General features: G+C 36.8%; 2 protein-coding genes and 1 long non-coding RNA gene across 7 annotated transcripts in view; 2 read left to right on the forward strand and 1 right to left on the reverse strand.

Moving 5' to 3' along the window:
• The window catches only part of LOC309659003 (uncharacterized protein), a 162358-nt gene that overhangs the window by 48534 nt on the left and 99815 nt on the right, over positions 1–14009 (forward strand). The window lies entirely within an intron of this gene.
• ZFYVE16 (zinc finger FYVE-type containing 16) overlaps positions 1–14009 on the reverse strand; it is a 62209-nt gene that overhangs the window by 45257 nt on the left and 2943 nt on the right. For 2 of the 5 annotated variants that reach the window (XM_082458001.1, XM_082457997.1), the window contains exon 1: positions 13813–13964. The exons of 1 other annotated variant lie outside the window; for it this stretch is intronic. The gene's annotated coding sequence lies outside the window, so the exon portion shown is untranslated. Of the gene's footprint in view, positions 1–10880; positions 11009–13812; positions 13965–14009 lie in introns of those variants that run through there. 2 more of the 5 variants (XM_082458000.1, XM_082457999.1) reach the window with 2 other exon arrangements.
• The window catches only part of LOC309659059, a 98715-nt gene continuing 98551 nt past the window's right edge, over positions 13846–14009 (forward strand). Inside the window, exon 1 of the long non-coding RNA XR_014262554.1 lies at positions 13846–13918. This is a non-coding gene — a long non-coding RNA (uncharacterized lncRNA). The remainder of the gene's footprint in view (positions 13919–14009) is intronic.

Consider the following 14009-nt stretch of genomic DNA (forward strand, 5'->3'; position numbering starts at 1 on the left):
GCCTGAGACACCTTGAAGGAATCTATCAATGACTAATGGGACAATATTAAAAGGATACAGGAGCTAAGTATCACTGGCTTAAATGGGACAAATGAACCTCAAATAAATGAAGACTACAAAGGACGGACCACAAATCAAATGGATTAAAAAAAAAAAACAAACCAAGAGATCATAATGATACTAAAAACAAAAACAAAAACCACCACTCATTAGAGGGTTGCTAGGGCAGTAACCCTTTACTCTGAAAATTGATATACTAAGAGAAAAGAACTAAGAATTTATCCTGCCCTTTATTTACAAAATGTACTTTAGGATAAGAAAACAGTTGCTGAGGAAGAGTTCTTTAGATAAGAATTCCAGTTGATAAATGCAGAAAGATATTAAAAATTTTTAAATCATTTCTTCATAGTCCCTAAAGCAATAAATAGACTAGGCAATGGCTATCAATGGATGTTAAAACTGTTAGATGAAAGGTTGGAGGGGAACTTTATAATGGTGGGATCAGGCCAACACATCTAAATCCAGTGACCAATTTCACCATCAATTAATGTGGAAGACATAGAATCACATACAAAATATTACTGCCCAAAGAAACAAACAAAAAAAACCACCAAAAAACAAAAAAAACCTGAATCCAAATCTAATCAAGTTTTTAGTACTAACTGCATATTTACAGGAAACTCAAGGATAGAGGGACAAGTTAAATGATATCAAAAGAAAGCAATCGGCTAAATCCAGAAGGGGGAACACTTTTCAGCAATGTTCCTTAAACAGTTGATAGTGAATGACTTTTTTTTAAACTTCCAGTCTGTTACAAACTGTTACTTTTGTAAAACACAATAAAACAATACAAATTTTGCAATAATATACAAACAAAAAGATATAGATTATTAAACACATTTGAATGGTGCCCTGAGTAAGGAATAGGAGTGGGAAATGAAGGATAAAAGACAATAAACTACTGAGAGGGCTTTACTAGAGCCACTTATGATGGTCACCATGAACTGAGGACACATGAGGCTCAGAAAAAATGAGAGATACTTTAAAGATGGGTTAAAAAAGATTAGACAGAGCTTAAGAGAATTGAACAAACAGGAAGACCTATCTGAAGAAATAACCTAAAATGTAGCCCAGAGAGATGAGGAAGAAGAAAATATGAAAAAAGAAGTTAAAAAACATGGATGACAGAATGAGAATGGAGCCCCATAAGGAGAACAGAGCATGGAACAAGTATGCTTGAAAAGGTAATGCCAGGAATTCCAGAACTGATGAAAAACACAACAGATATAGGTAACCCATTACCAAGCAATATAAATACAGTTGACCCTTGAACTACATGGCTTTGAACTGCACAGCTCACTTATATGCAGATTTTTTTCAATAGTAAGTACTGCAATACTCCACAGAGTTGCTTGAATCATGGATATGGAGGAACCATGGAAACGGAGGGCTGACTATAGGTTATATGTGAATTTTTGACTTGCAGAGAATCGGCAACCCAACCCTCACATGGTTCAATGGTCAACTGTAAAGAGAAATCCACAGTTAGATACTCTATAGTGAAACTTTTGAACTCCAAGATAGAACAGTCAGACAGAAAATGTCATCTTCAAAGAAACAATAATTATGCTAGCACAAGGTAAACTTCAGAACAATTCTCATTAACAATGGTATGCCATCCTATTCATTAAAGCATATTACTTCTTTTATTTCCATTTTTAAATTTTATTTATACCATACATATACAAAAGTACATGAAAACACATAGACACCAAAACAAATAAAAGGAACTTGGAGGAAGAGACAATATAGGAAGAAGAAAACTTAAAAGAAACTAATATTCTCAGAAAAAAAAAAGCAATGCAACTATGAAACAGCAACAGGAAGCCATACGTAAAGAACATGTGAAGAAAAAAGTGATCATGAAAATTGATAACACAAATCTTAAAATTCAAGTGAGGCTTACAGAATGTAGTAAAAGCTGTGCTTAAAGGGGCACTTATAGCATTAAGTGCATATATTAAAAAAGAAAGATATAAGAATCCATAATCTAAGCTTCCACCTTGGGAAATTAGAAAAAGAGCAATTTAAGCCCAAAGTAGGTAGAAGGAAAGGTAACAAAGATTAGAGCAGAAATCAATGAAATTAAAAACAGGAAAATAGAGAAATGGAGAAAAACCACTGAAACCAAAAACTCTTTCTTTGAAAAAAGTAAAATTGATAAACTAGGCTAATTAAAAAAGAAGAGAGATACAAATTACCAATATCAGAAATGAAAGAGGGGTCATAACTACTGATACCATGGACACTTAAAGGAAAATAAAGCAATATTATGAACAATTCTATGCCCCCAAACTTTATCATTTTGATGAAATGGACCAATTCCTTGAAAAACACAAACTACCAAAATTCACACAAGGAAAAACAGACAACCTGAACAGTCCTATATATATTAACGAAACTGAATCAATAGTTAATAACCTTCCACAAAAAAAGTGATCAGGTCTACATAGCTTCACTGGTGAATTTTACCAAATATTTAATGAAGAAATGATCCAAATCTTCCACAGTCTCCTCCAGAAAAAAGAAGCACAGGGAACACTTCCTAACTCATTCTATAAGACCAGCATTACTCTAATACCAAAACCAGATAAAGACATTACAAGAAAGAAAAACTACAGACCAATGTAACTTATGAACACAGAAGTAAAAATCCACAATAAAATATTAGCAAATTGAATCCAGCGATGTATAAACAAAATTATACACAACAACCAAGTGGGATTTATTCAGGTATGCAAGGTGGGTTCAACATTTGAAGATTAATCAATGTAATATACCACATCAACAGACTAAAGAAAAATTATCATATAATCATAAGAACTGATGCAAAAGAAAAAGCATTTGACAAGACCCAATACTTCTTCATGATAAAAGCTCTCAGCAAGTTATGAGTAGAGGGGAACTTCTTCAGTTTGATGAAGAATATCTACAAAATACCTACAGCTACCATTACACAATATACTTAGTGATGAGAAACTAGATGCCCTACCCCCAAAGACTGGGATCAAGGAAAGGATGTCTTCTCTCACCACTCCTATTGCACATAGTACGGAAACCCTCACTAGTGTAATAAGAAAAGGAAATAAAAGGTACACTGTTTGGAAAGGAAGACATAAAAATGTCTTTATTTGTGATGACATGATTTTCAATGTAGAAAGTCCCCCCAAACTGACCCCCCAATATGGAAAAGTGAGTGTAATAGCAAGGATGCAGGATACAGGGTTAATATACAAAAGTCAAATGCTTCCCATATGAGCAAGGGACAGTTGGAATTTGAAATTTTAAAAAACAGCATTTACAATATACCTCAAAAATTAAATGCTTAGATATAAGTATAAAATATATACAGGACCTATATGTGGAAAACTACAAAATGCTGACAAAAAATCAAAGAAGATCTAAATAAATGGTGATATAGTCCATGTTCATGGACAAGGAGACAATATTGTTAAGATGTCAGTTCTTCCAACCTGATCTGTAGATTCAGTGCATTCCCAATCAAAATCCCAGTAAGCTATTTTGTAGAACTCAGGAAACTCATTCTAAAGTGTATATGGAAAGGCAAAGGACCTATAACAGCCAACACAATATCTTCAAGGTATCCCTGTATACCTTGGGATACCTTGAAGATATTGTAGATTTGGTTCCAGACCACTGCAATAAAGTGAATATCACAATAAAGTGAGCTGCACAAATTTCTTGGTTTCCCAGTGCATATAAAAATTATATGGTATTATATGGTATTTGTCCAAATGATTTAAAGATTTACACTATACTGTAGTTTATTGTGTGCAATACTATTATGTATAAAAAACCAGTGTACACACCTCAATTAAAAAATTCTTTATGCTAAAAATGCTAACCGTCATCTAGGCCCTCAGCAAGTTATAGTAGTAACATCAAATATCACTGATCCCAGATCACCATAACAAATATAATAATAATGAAAAGTATGAAATACTGCAAGAATTACACCTTACATAAGAATGTATTTTAAATGGATAACAGAGGGGGAGTGGCTAAGACAGAGGAATAGGAAGAGCTTGAGCTCACCTCCTCCCATGGGCACACCAAAATTACTACTTAAAGAGCAACTATTGATGAGAACTAGCAGAAAAGATCTTCTACAACTTAATATAAAGAAGGAACCCCAACAAGATGGGTAGGAGAGGTGGAGACATGGTACAGTCAAGACACATACCATTGGGTGGGTGATCCATAAGCAGCAGGATAACTACAATTGCAGAGGTTCTCCCCAAGGAACAAGGGGCCTGAGCTCCATATCAGGTTCCCCAGCCTGGGGGTCCTACACCAGGAGAATGAGCCTCCTAAAACATTAGGCTTTGGGCTTACATTCAGAATAGCCAGAGGGCTGGGGGAAATAGAGCCCTCGCTCTTAAAGTGTGCACACCAAATCACACATGCTCTGAGATCCAGGGCAGAAGCAGTAATTTGAAAGGAGATTTGGTCAGACCCACTTGCTGATCTTAGAGAGACTCCTGGAGAGGCAGGAGGCAACTGGGACTTACCCTGGGGACACAGATGCTGGCAGCAGTCATTTTGGGGAGCTCATTCTACCATAAGGACACTGGTGATGACAAGCGCCATTTTGCAATCCTCCCTCTGGCTTATCAGCCATGGGATCTGGACCTAACCAAGAGCAGGCCAGCATCAGCTTCAGGACATCCCAGACCTCACAGCCAACCATGTCAGGAACCAGCCCTGCCCACCAAGAGGCCAACACCAGCCTTAGGACATGGCTCCGCCCACTAATGGCCAGCACTAGTCCTGGCCCAACCACCTCATGACCCAGCCCTGCCCACCAGCAGTCTAGCATCAGGACTGGGACATCACAGGCCATGCAGCCAGCCATGTCAGGACCTGGCCCTGCCACCAGCAGCCAGGAGTCTTCACACTACTCAGGGCCTGGCAACCAAACCAGACAAGGGGTCAGCCACACCTACCAGGATGCCCACAGCAGTCACCCCAACAAAACAGAAGGGCCCATGCAGTCCACCTAAAGGGCACTCCCTAGAGCAGATAGGTCTCGGGATGAGAGGGGAATATGCTGTTGGGCATCATAGGACATCTTCTACATAAGGTCATTTCTCCAAGATCAGGAAGCATACCCAACCTACCAAATACACAGAAATAAAGACAGAGAATTAGGCAAATGAGGCAACAGAGGAATATGTTCCAAATGAAGGAACGAGATAAAACCCCAGAAGAAGAACTAAGTGGAGATAAGCAATCCACTTTATAAAGAGTTCAAGGTAATGATCATAAAAATGCTCAAAGAACTCAGGAAAAGAATGGATGAACACAGTGAGAAGTTAGAAGTTTCCAACAAAGAATCAGAAAATATAAAGAACCAAACAGAGTTGAAGAATACAATAAATGAAAGAAAAAAAATACTCTAGAAGGAATCAGCAGTAGACTAGATGATACATTGGAACAGATCAGCGAACTGCGAACTAGAAGACAGAGTAGTAGAAATCACTCAAGCTGAACAGGAAAAGAAAAAAATAATTAAAAAAAAAAAGAGGACCGCTTAAGAGACCTCTGAGACAACATCAAGTGCACTAACTTTGCATTATAGGAGTTCCAGAAGGAGAAGAGAGAGAGAAAGGGGCAGAGAACATATTTGAAGACATAATAGCTGAAAACTTCCCTAACCTGGGAAAGGAAACAGACATTCAGAACCCACAGAATCAAGGAATCACAGAGAGTCCCAAACAAGATCAACCCAAAGAGAACAAAGACATATGGAAATAAAATGGCAAAACTGCCATCTGTAACAACATGGATGGACCTAGAGGGTATTATGCTAAGTGAAATAAGTCAAACAGAGAAAGACAATTACTATATGATTTCACTTATATGTACAATCTAAAAAACAAATGAACAAACACAACAAAAGAGAAAGAGTCATATATATAAAGAACAAAGCCCCCTTGCCAGAGGGAAGGGTGATGGGGGGAGGAGAGAAATAGATGAGGGAGACTAAGAGGTACAAACTTCCAGTTACAAAATAAGTAAGTCATGGGTATGAAATGTACAGTGTGGGGAATACAGTTAATAATTATTTAATATCTTTGTATGGTGACAGATGGTAACTAGAGTTACTGTGGTGATCATTTTGAAATGTATAGAAATATCAAATCACTATGTTGTGCACCAGCAACTAACATAGTATTGTAGATCATTTATACTTCAAAAGCAAACAAACAAACTCAGAAAAAAAGATCAGATTTGTGGTTACCAGAGGCAGGGGGTGGAGGGAGGGGCAACTGGATGAAGGTAGCAAAAGGTACAAACATCAGTTATAGGATAAATAAGTACTAGGGATGTAATGTACAACATGATAAATATAATTAACATTGCTGTATGTTACCTATGAAAGTTGTTGACAGTAAACCCTAAGAGTTCTCATAACAAGGAAAAAAATTTTTTTCTCTTTCTTTAATTTTGTATCTATATGAGATAAAGGATGTTCACAAAACTTACTCTGGTAATCATTTCATGATGTATGTAAGTCAAATCATTATGCTGTACACCTTAAACTTATGTAGTGCTGTATGTCAGTTTTATCTCAATGAAACTGGAAGAAGAAATAAATTAAAAATAAAATGGATGAGACTAAATGTAAAATGCAATATTCTAAAAACTTCTTGAAAAAGCATAAGAGAAAATCTATATAACCTTGGGTTGGTGATGAATTTTTAAATGTAACACCAATGGCATGACACATGAAAGAAAAAACTTGATAAGTTGGACCTTACTGAAGTTAAAAAAAACCTGCTCTGAAAAAGACACTGTTAAGAAAATGAGAAGACAAGCCACAGAGTGGGAGATAATATTTGCAAAACACATAACTGATAAAGGACTTGTATCCAAAGTCCTCAAAAAACTCTTAAAATTCAATAATTAGATAACAAACAATCCAATTAAAAAATGGGCAAAAGTTCTGAACAGATACCTCTCCAAAGAAGATATAAAGTTTGCCCAACAAGGACCTACTGTATAGCATAGGGAACTCTGCTCAATACTCTATAATAACCTAAATGGAAAAGAATTTTAAAAAGAATGGATACATGTATATGTATAACTGAATCACTCTGCTGTACACCTGAAACTAACACAACATTGGTAATCAACTATACTCTAAAATAAAAATTTTAAAAGATAAAAATTTGCAAATAAGCATATGATAAAATGCTCACTATCATTTATCTTTAGAGAACTACAGATTAAAATAATGAGATACCACTTCATATCTATTACAATGGCTGAAATCCAAAAAACTGACAATACCAAATGCCCCAAGGATGCCAAACAGCAGGAACTCTCATTTATTGCTGATAGGAATGCAACATGGTACAGCCACTTTGGAAGACACCTTGGCAGTCTCTCACAAAACTAAACATAGTCTTACCATATGAACCAGCAATCATAATACTGGGTATTTACCCTACTGATTTAAAGATTTATATCCACACAAGAACTGAGATGTGAATGTTTATAGCAGCTTTATTCGTAACTGCCAAAATGTGGAAGCATCCAAGATGTCCTTCAGTAAGTGAATGGCTAAATAAACTGTGGTACATCCATGCAATGGAATATTATTCAGTGATATAAAGAAATGTACCATCAAGCCACAAAAAGATGGATGAATCTGAAATGGGTATTGCTAAGTGAAAGAAAGCAGTCTAAAAAACCTCTATACTATACAATTCTAATTTCATGACATTCTGGAATGGGTAAAACTAGAGTGACAGTACACACATCAGTGACTGCCAGTGCTTTGGAGTAGGGGAGGACTGAACAGGTAAAGCAAAGTGGATCTTTTAGGGTGGTGAAACTATTCTGTATAATACTATAATGGTGAATACAAGACGATAAGCATTTGTCAGTACCCATACAACTTTATAACACAAAGAATAACCTCAATGTACGCAAATTTTTTAAAATGTTTAGAAGGTTGGGGGACTCAGATGGAATGCAGAATGTGGAAAAAAAAAGTCTAAATGCATTACGAATGTATAAAACAACCATGCTGAAGGGGGAGAAATAAAGGGGGAGAAATAAAGTTCTACCTTTGGAAATAAGTGGAGTCTAAAGGCAACACAAGCATTATACTCTAGTTGATAAAGCTGTTTCTTCTGGGGGTATGGGTTAATTCTGAAACCATCATACACATATGCTAGAAATGAAATTAAATAAATGGATGGCTGATGGTGGGAGTGAGGTTTCCACTTTCGGAGGGGAAGGTTATATATAAGCAAGGGGAGGAAGCTAGAATGATCCATGTGGTAATGAATTTGAGTTGGAGACGTCAGTATAAATTCACGTTTAGCTTAACATGGACACAGATGGTTACACATTTGTAATAATTTTTTATTTGAAATATTTATAGATATTAGCATAAACCATATCTCTTGCTCCATCAGCTGAAAGGGCCTAAAAGCAAGATGTCTTAGTGGCAACAAGCACACTAGTGCCCAGATCTTGGTTTCTCCAACAAAAGGAACCAAGGCTCCTTGGAGAAATCGCTGATTGTAAGACTGGGACAGGAAATATACAAGATGAGCATGGAGTATCTTATAATGCTGGAAAGTAAGGAAATGCATGTACACATACATGCACACACATAATGAAGGAGGTATGTCAAAATTTGCCTCCCATTCAGTCTTTCTCAGGAAACTACTAGAAGATGTACTTTGCCAACATGAAGGCAACACCAAGAAAGAAAAAAGACCTGACATCCTGGAAACAGGTTATCCCACACAGGGGAGAGAAAAATAAAATTCACAGATGATCATAAAAGGACACTTCAGGAAGATAGCTGTACAACAGGCCTAGAGAGCAACCCATCAAGATGGAGGCAGGGTGACAGACAATTACAGGGAAGATGTTGCAAAATAAACAAACAGATTATCTGATGTGTGTGAATCTACCACAAGGAGATTTACACATCTTGTCTGAAAGGTTGTTAATAGATTAAATAAACGATATGAAAAGATATAGTAAAAAACCAAGATGATTATTAACTCTAGGAAAAACACAGAATTATATATGAAAGGAAGTATCATCACAATATACTACCTGGCTCAGCTGTACACAATATTTACATAAATGATGCAAACACTAATAATTTAACTAAAAATTAACATATAACTAATTTGCAAATATAAAGGAGGGGAGAAGTGCAGTATTTAAATGTGGAGGCTGGTGTAACAAACATAAATTCCCATCTTCTATAATAGGAAATTGGTAAATAATGTCTAAAACTATGGTAGGATGGGGGTAGAGAGGAGAAATAGCTGTATATGAGAGCATGTTATTTAAAAACCTAGAGGTGAAAAAGAGTTGAATAGTCGCTGACTGTGGGGCAGCCTTTCTGAGTAAGGGTTCTGTGAGAGAATTAAGCCTTAATGCCCCTAAGGCATTCACTTTATGTAATGAATTAACATCTCTCCTATGCATCTGAAGTGTTACTGCAGTTGACCCTTGAACAATGGGGTTTGGGTGCTGACTTCACGAAGTCCTGTATAACTTACAGTCGGCCCTCTGTATCCACAGTTCCTCAGTATCTGAGATTCCTGTCTGTATCCATGGATTCAACCAAGCAGGATCGTGTAGTATTTATTTACTACTGGAAAAAATCTGCGTATAAGTGGACCTGCAGTTCAAACTCGTGTTGTACAAGGGTCTACTATAGTTATAAATCACCCTTGGGGGAACTGAGAAAATAGTTACTCAAGTTATTTTCTGTGTTTGTGATTCCAATGAGGAACACTTAGAAAAGCTGCTTCTGTAGAGTGGGATTCAGGGAGAGAAGGATGAGGGCAGAGGGCTACTGTTTTTCACTATAAGTCTTGTAGGATTATTTGACTCTTTAAATTATGTACAGGTATCCCTTTGATAAATATAAACATTACCTTAAATATAATAGCAAAAAGTAATAAAGGAACTATGAATACAAAATGTATTTTTAAAAAATAAAGCACAGAACTCAAAGGTGTAGAAACAGTTCTCATTAGAAAAAGCCCAATAATTTTTCTTAAAAATTATAGAATTTATTAAATAATATCTACTTAAAAAGTATTTCTATCCAAATAGCAATGTACTACTAAGTATTATGTTCTTTGAGTCACCTAAAAGATACAAAACAAGGTAGGATAAATAATAATATAATCTAACAATTTGTAAAAGGTATGACATTGAAATCTTTTGACATGAAATCTTATTAAACTGCACATACTTCCCATTTCAATCAAGATTTACTTATTGTGCCAGTAGTCTACCCTTGTACAGAAGACACAAAAGAAATACAAGATATACTCCCTATTCTAAGGAAGTTTATTTATGTGTGCATATGATAACTTGTTTTAGGTATTATCTTTACTAACTTGGCCATTTATGTATTCATAATTTTATAAACAAATATTTACAATATTTACTCTGCAAAAATGATTTTTAAAAATCTCTTCATGAGTAAAACCAAATTGGCAACAACATGCAAGATTTGTCAGAAAACAACAAAACCAATAATAAGGAGACTCCTAAAATGGTTAAGGTGAGAGATGATGAGGGCCTGAACTGAGACAGGGCAGATGAAAAGGAAACAGATATAAAAGCGGCTAAAGAATGGGAACTTTGGGGAGTGAAAGCAAGGGAGAAAGCTAGGATTACTGCCAGGTTGCCATCGCAAGTGACTGGGTAGACGGAGGTAGCACTGACCATAACAGGCAATACAAAGAGGAGCAGGACTGAGGGAAAACACGAGTTCACGTTTGGACTGGTGTTTGAAGTACCTTGAGAACATCCTGGGGGAGATGTCCAATAGGCAGTTGAATGTAAGGATCTGGAATGCAGGAGAGAAGTCTGAGATAGATAAAGATTTGGGAATTGGCAGCACATAGCTGTTAATAGATGAAATCACCTAGGAAGAGAATATAGAAGAGGACAGGAGCCTGACATCAGATAACTAAAGGTCACAACTGGTGTTCCTAAAGCCACTCTGCAAAAACTTTGCCCATAGTTCTATGTACTTCCATGAAAAAATATCCAATATATAATGCTAAAAGACAAAAAAATCAAACTGTAAAACTTCATGCATAGTACAGATCCATTTTTACAAATAAGTTGTAAAAAAAAAAAAATTATAGTATTAGAAAAGGCACAAGAAAAAAAAATACAGAGGAGCAAACACCAAACTGTTCATAATGGTGTCTGAGATTATGTAAGCATAACATCTATATTACATGTTCTTATAGTATTTTTTTAACAAAAATATACTACTTCTATAAACAGGAAAAAAGATAATTTTGTTCCTTTCCTTCAAAAAAAATGATAGCATGTATCCTTATAATGTAAAAAGGTAATACAAATCTGTTAGAAAAACACTTGGACACTGGACCATAAATGGGCAAACAATATGAACAGATAACTAGTAAGATTATGAAAAAACATTCAATGTACAACCTGCATTACCAAAGTAACACAAATCAGAATACATACCATTCACTGCCTACTAGATCAGAATATGATCTTTTTAATAATAAAAGTACTCAATGTTGGTAAGTGTTTGATAAAAAGAGCATCTCAGACACTGCTGATAGGAAATAAACTGGTATACTCACTCAGGGGAACAATGTGATAATATGCATCAATCGATTCAAAAAAATTCCTAACATTTTATCTAACGATTCCCATTTCATAAATTCAAGAAAATAATCCAAAACAACTGAAAATATGCAAAGATATTCTGCCAAATCATTAATTGAAGCAATCTAAACACCGACATTAGGACACAGAAAATTATGCAGGCATCATAAGTGATGTTTATGTCTATCAAAACTTTTTTTTTAAAGTATATACTCTATGACCTAGCAATTCCACTTCTAGAGAAACACTAGTACTTAGGCCCAAGAACACATTATAAAGAACTTTCAATGTTGCAATGTTTGTAATAGTGAAAATTGCAAAGACTCTAACAGCTCACCAATACAAGAATGATTAAATCAGCTTTTTAAAACTGTGGTCTGAGGACCCCTAAAGACCCCAAGAGCTTTCGGGGGGTGAGGGCCTTCCTGTTCCAAATACCAATCTGTGCAAGGATGGATTTTCTTAATATGCTTCAGGTTAAACAAGGTAGCGCACCAGACCGAAGGGCAAAGCAAATGTGAGAATCTAGCCATCTCCTATAAAGCCAGACATTAAAGTGACCTACAAAAAATGTAAAACAATGCCATCTTTCTCACTAAATTTTTTTTAAAAAATATAGTTACTTTAAACAATATAATTTAATTCAATATATAATGGGTTTATTACTTCTAAATGAATAAAAATTTTTTTAATTTTCCGAGTTTTAATTTCTAAAATGGTATATATATACTGCATTAGAAAACAAAAACTCTTCTAGTCCTCGATAATTTTTAAGTGTATAAAGGGATCCTGAGACCCACTGGATTAAATAAACTGTGATACCATCATATTATGTAATATTATAACTGGGGATGATAATTAAAAGGGAATTTATTTTTATCTGTAATGTAACTGTTTCAAAAGACACTTTGCTCATGTATCAGTTGTGTAATCAAAAATCATAAAGTCATGTCTATGAAGCTTTTTAAAAACATGGGGAAATGCTTAAAATATAATTTTAAGCAAGAAAAGCAGGCAATCCAACTGTATATAAAATCTCATTATTTCAATTAAGAAAATGCCACAGAAAAAAAAGACTCAGGTGAAAAGTCAAAATTAACTATTGTTGATTACCTTTAAATGTGGAATTAAAGTTGATTATTTTTCCTTATTCTTTATTATATTTAATTTTTTTTACACTAAACATGCGGTTTAATATCCAGAGGAGAAAAAAGGGAAGAAATTAGGTGGAAAATTATATATAGTTCTACTAGATCAAACCACTGAACTCGTGCTAATTCAAAAGACAAGCTCAAAATAATAAATTAAGGAACCTAATTCGATCAACAAACTGCCTATTTTATTAAAGGAAAAATATTAAGTTATCAAATGTATGGACTGGTTTCCATACCAGTCAAACTAACAAGAACTCCCTTAGTCTGGAATGTAATATCATGCAGTCACGGTAGTACAAGTAAGTTTATAGTTTAAAAGTTAGATCATCTTTTATCATTTTGCAAAGGTACTAAAGAAAAGGTAGACGAAGGGACACTAGCGCGTCCTTCTGGTCTAAAACGATGAGAAAATGCATCGGTGCGAGAATGGGCTTTGCTAGAGCACGGGCGGCGATGACAGATTCCTCTGCGGGGGCAGAGTCATTTCAGCGCAGAGGCTACCACTCACTCCTCGGGAGCGACAGCCCCTCCTGCAAGCTCAGCCCCTTCCCTGGAGGGACAGGCGGCCCTGGGGGCTCTTCTCCCTCCATCCGCCGCGGCCCGGCGGTTGCTCCCCCGGCAGCGCCGAGCACTCCGGGAGGCCCGGGTGGGTGGGACCCGGCAAACAGCGGCCGTGATTGCTATCCTGGCCTGGTCCGGCCCAACAGGCTTTACCGAGGAGCCGCGAGGTTTGAGAGTCCTTATTTCCCAGCCAGCTCAGGGGGCTCAGGAAAGGAATGGGTCGGGGGCCCAAGGCTCGGTCCCTGGAGGAACAGGAGGACCAGACCCAGCGCCTAGGGCAGCGCGACCAGCGGTCACCCCGCCCCCTCCCCGAGGGCAGCAGGGGTGAGGAGAGGCCAAGACGCCTGTTCCAGGGGGCTCTTACCTCCCCACACCCCTGCGGAGCTCTGTGAGGCTTGACGAGACGCCGCGTTAAGGAGTGAAGAGCGACCCCGGCCGGGAATCCAGGGTGTGCGCGACGTCGGCTCAAGGTTTGTTGCCCGCCCCCTACCCCCCCGACCTAGGGAGAGCGGATAGCGCAGGCGCAGAGAAGGCTTTCTGTGCCTCACACACCCCCTCTTT

This window comes from Balaenoptera physalus (genome assembly GCF_965194825.1).
Source record: "Balaenoptera physalus genome assembly, chromosome: 3".
NCBI classification, from domain to species: domain Eukaryota; kingdom Metazoa; phylum Chordata; class Mammalia; order Artiodactyla; family Balaenopteridae; genus Balaenoptera; species Balaenoptera physalus.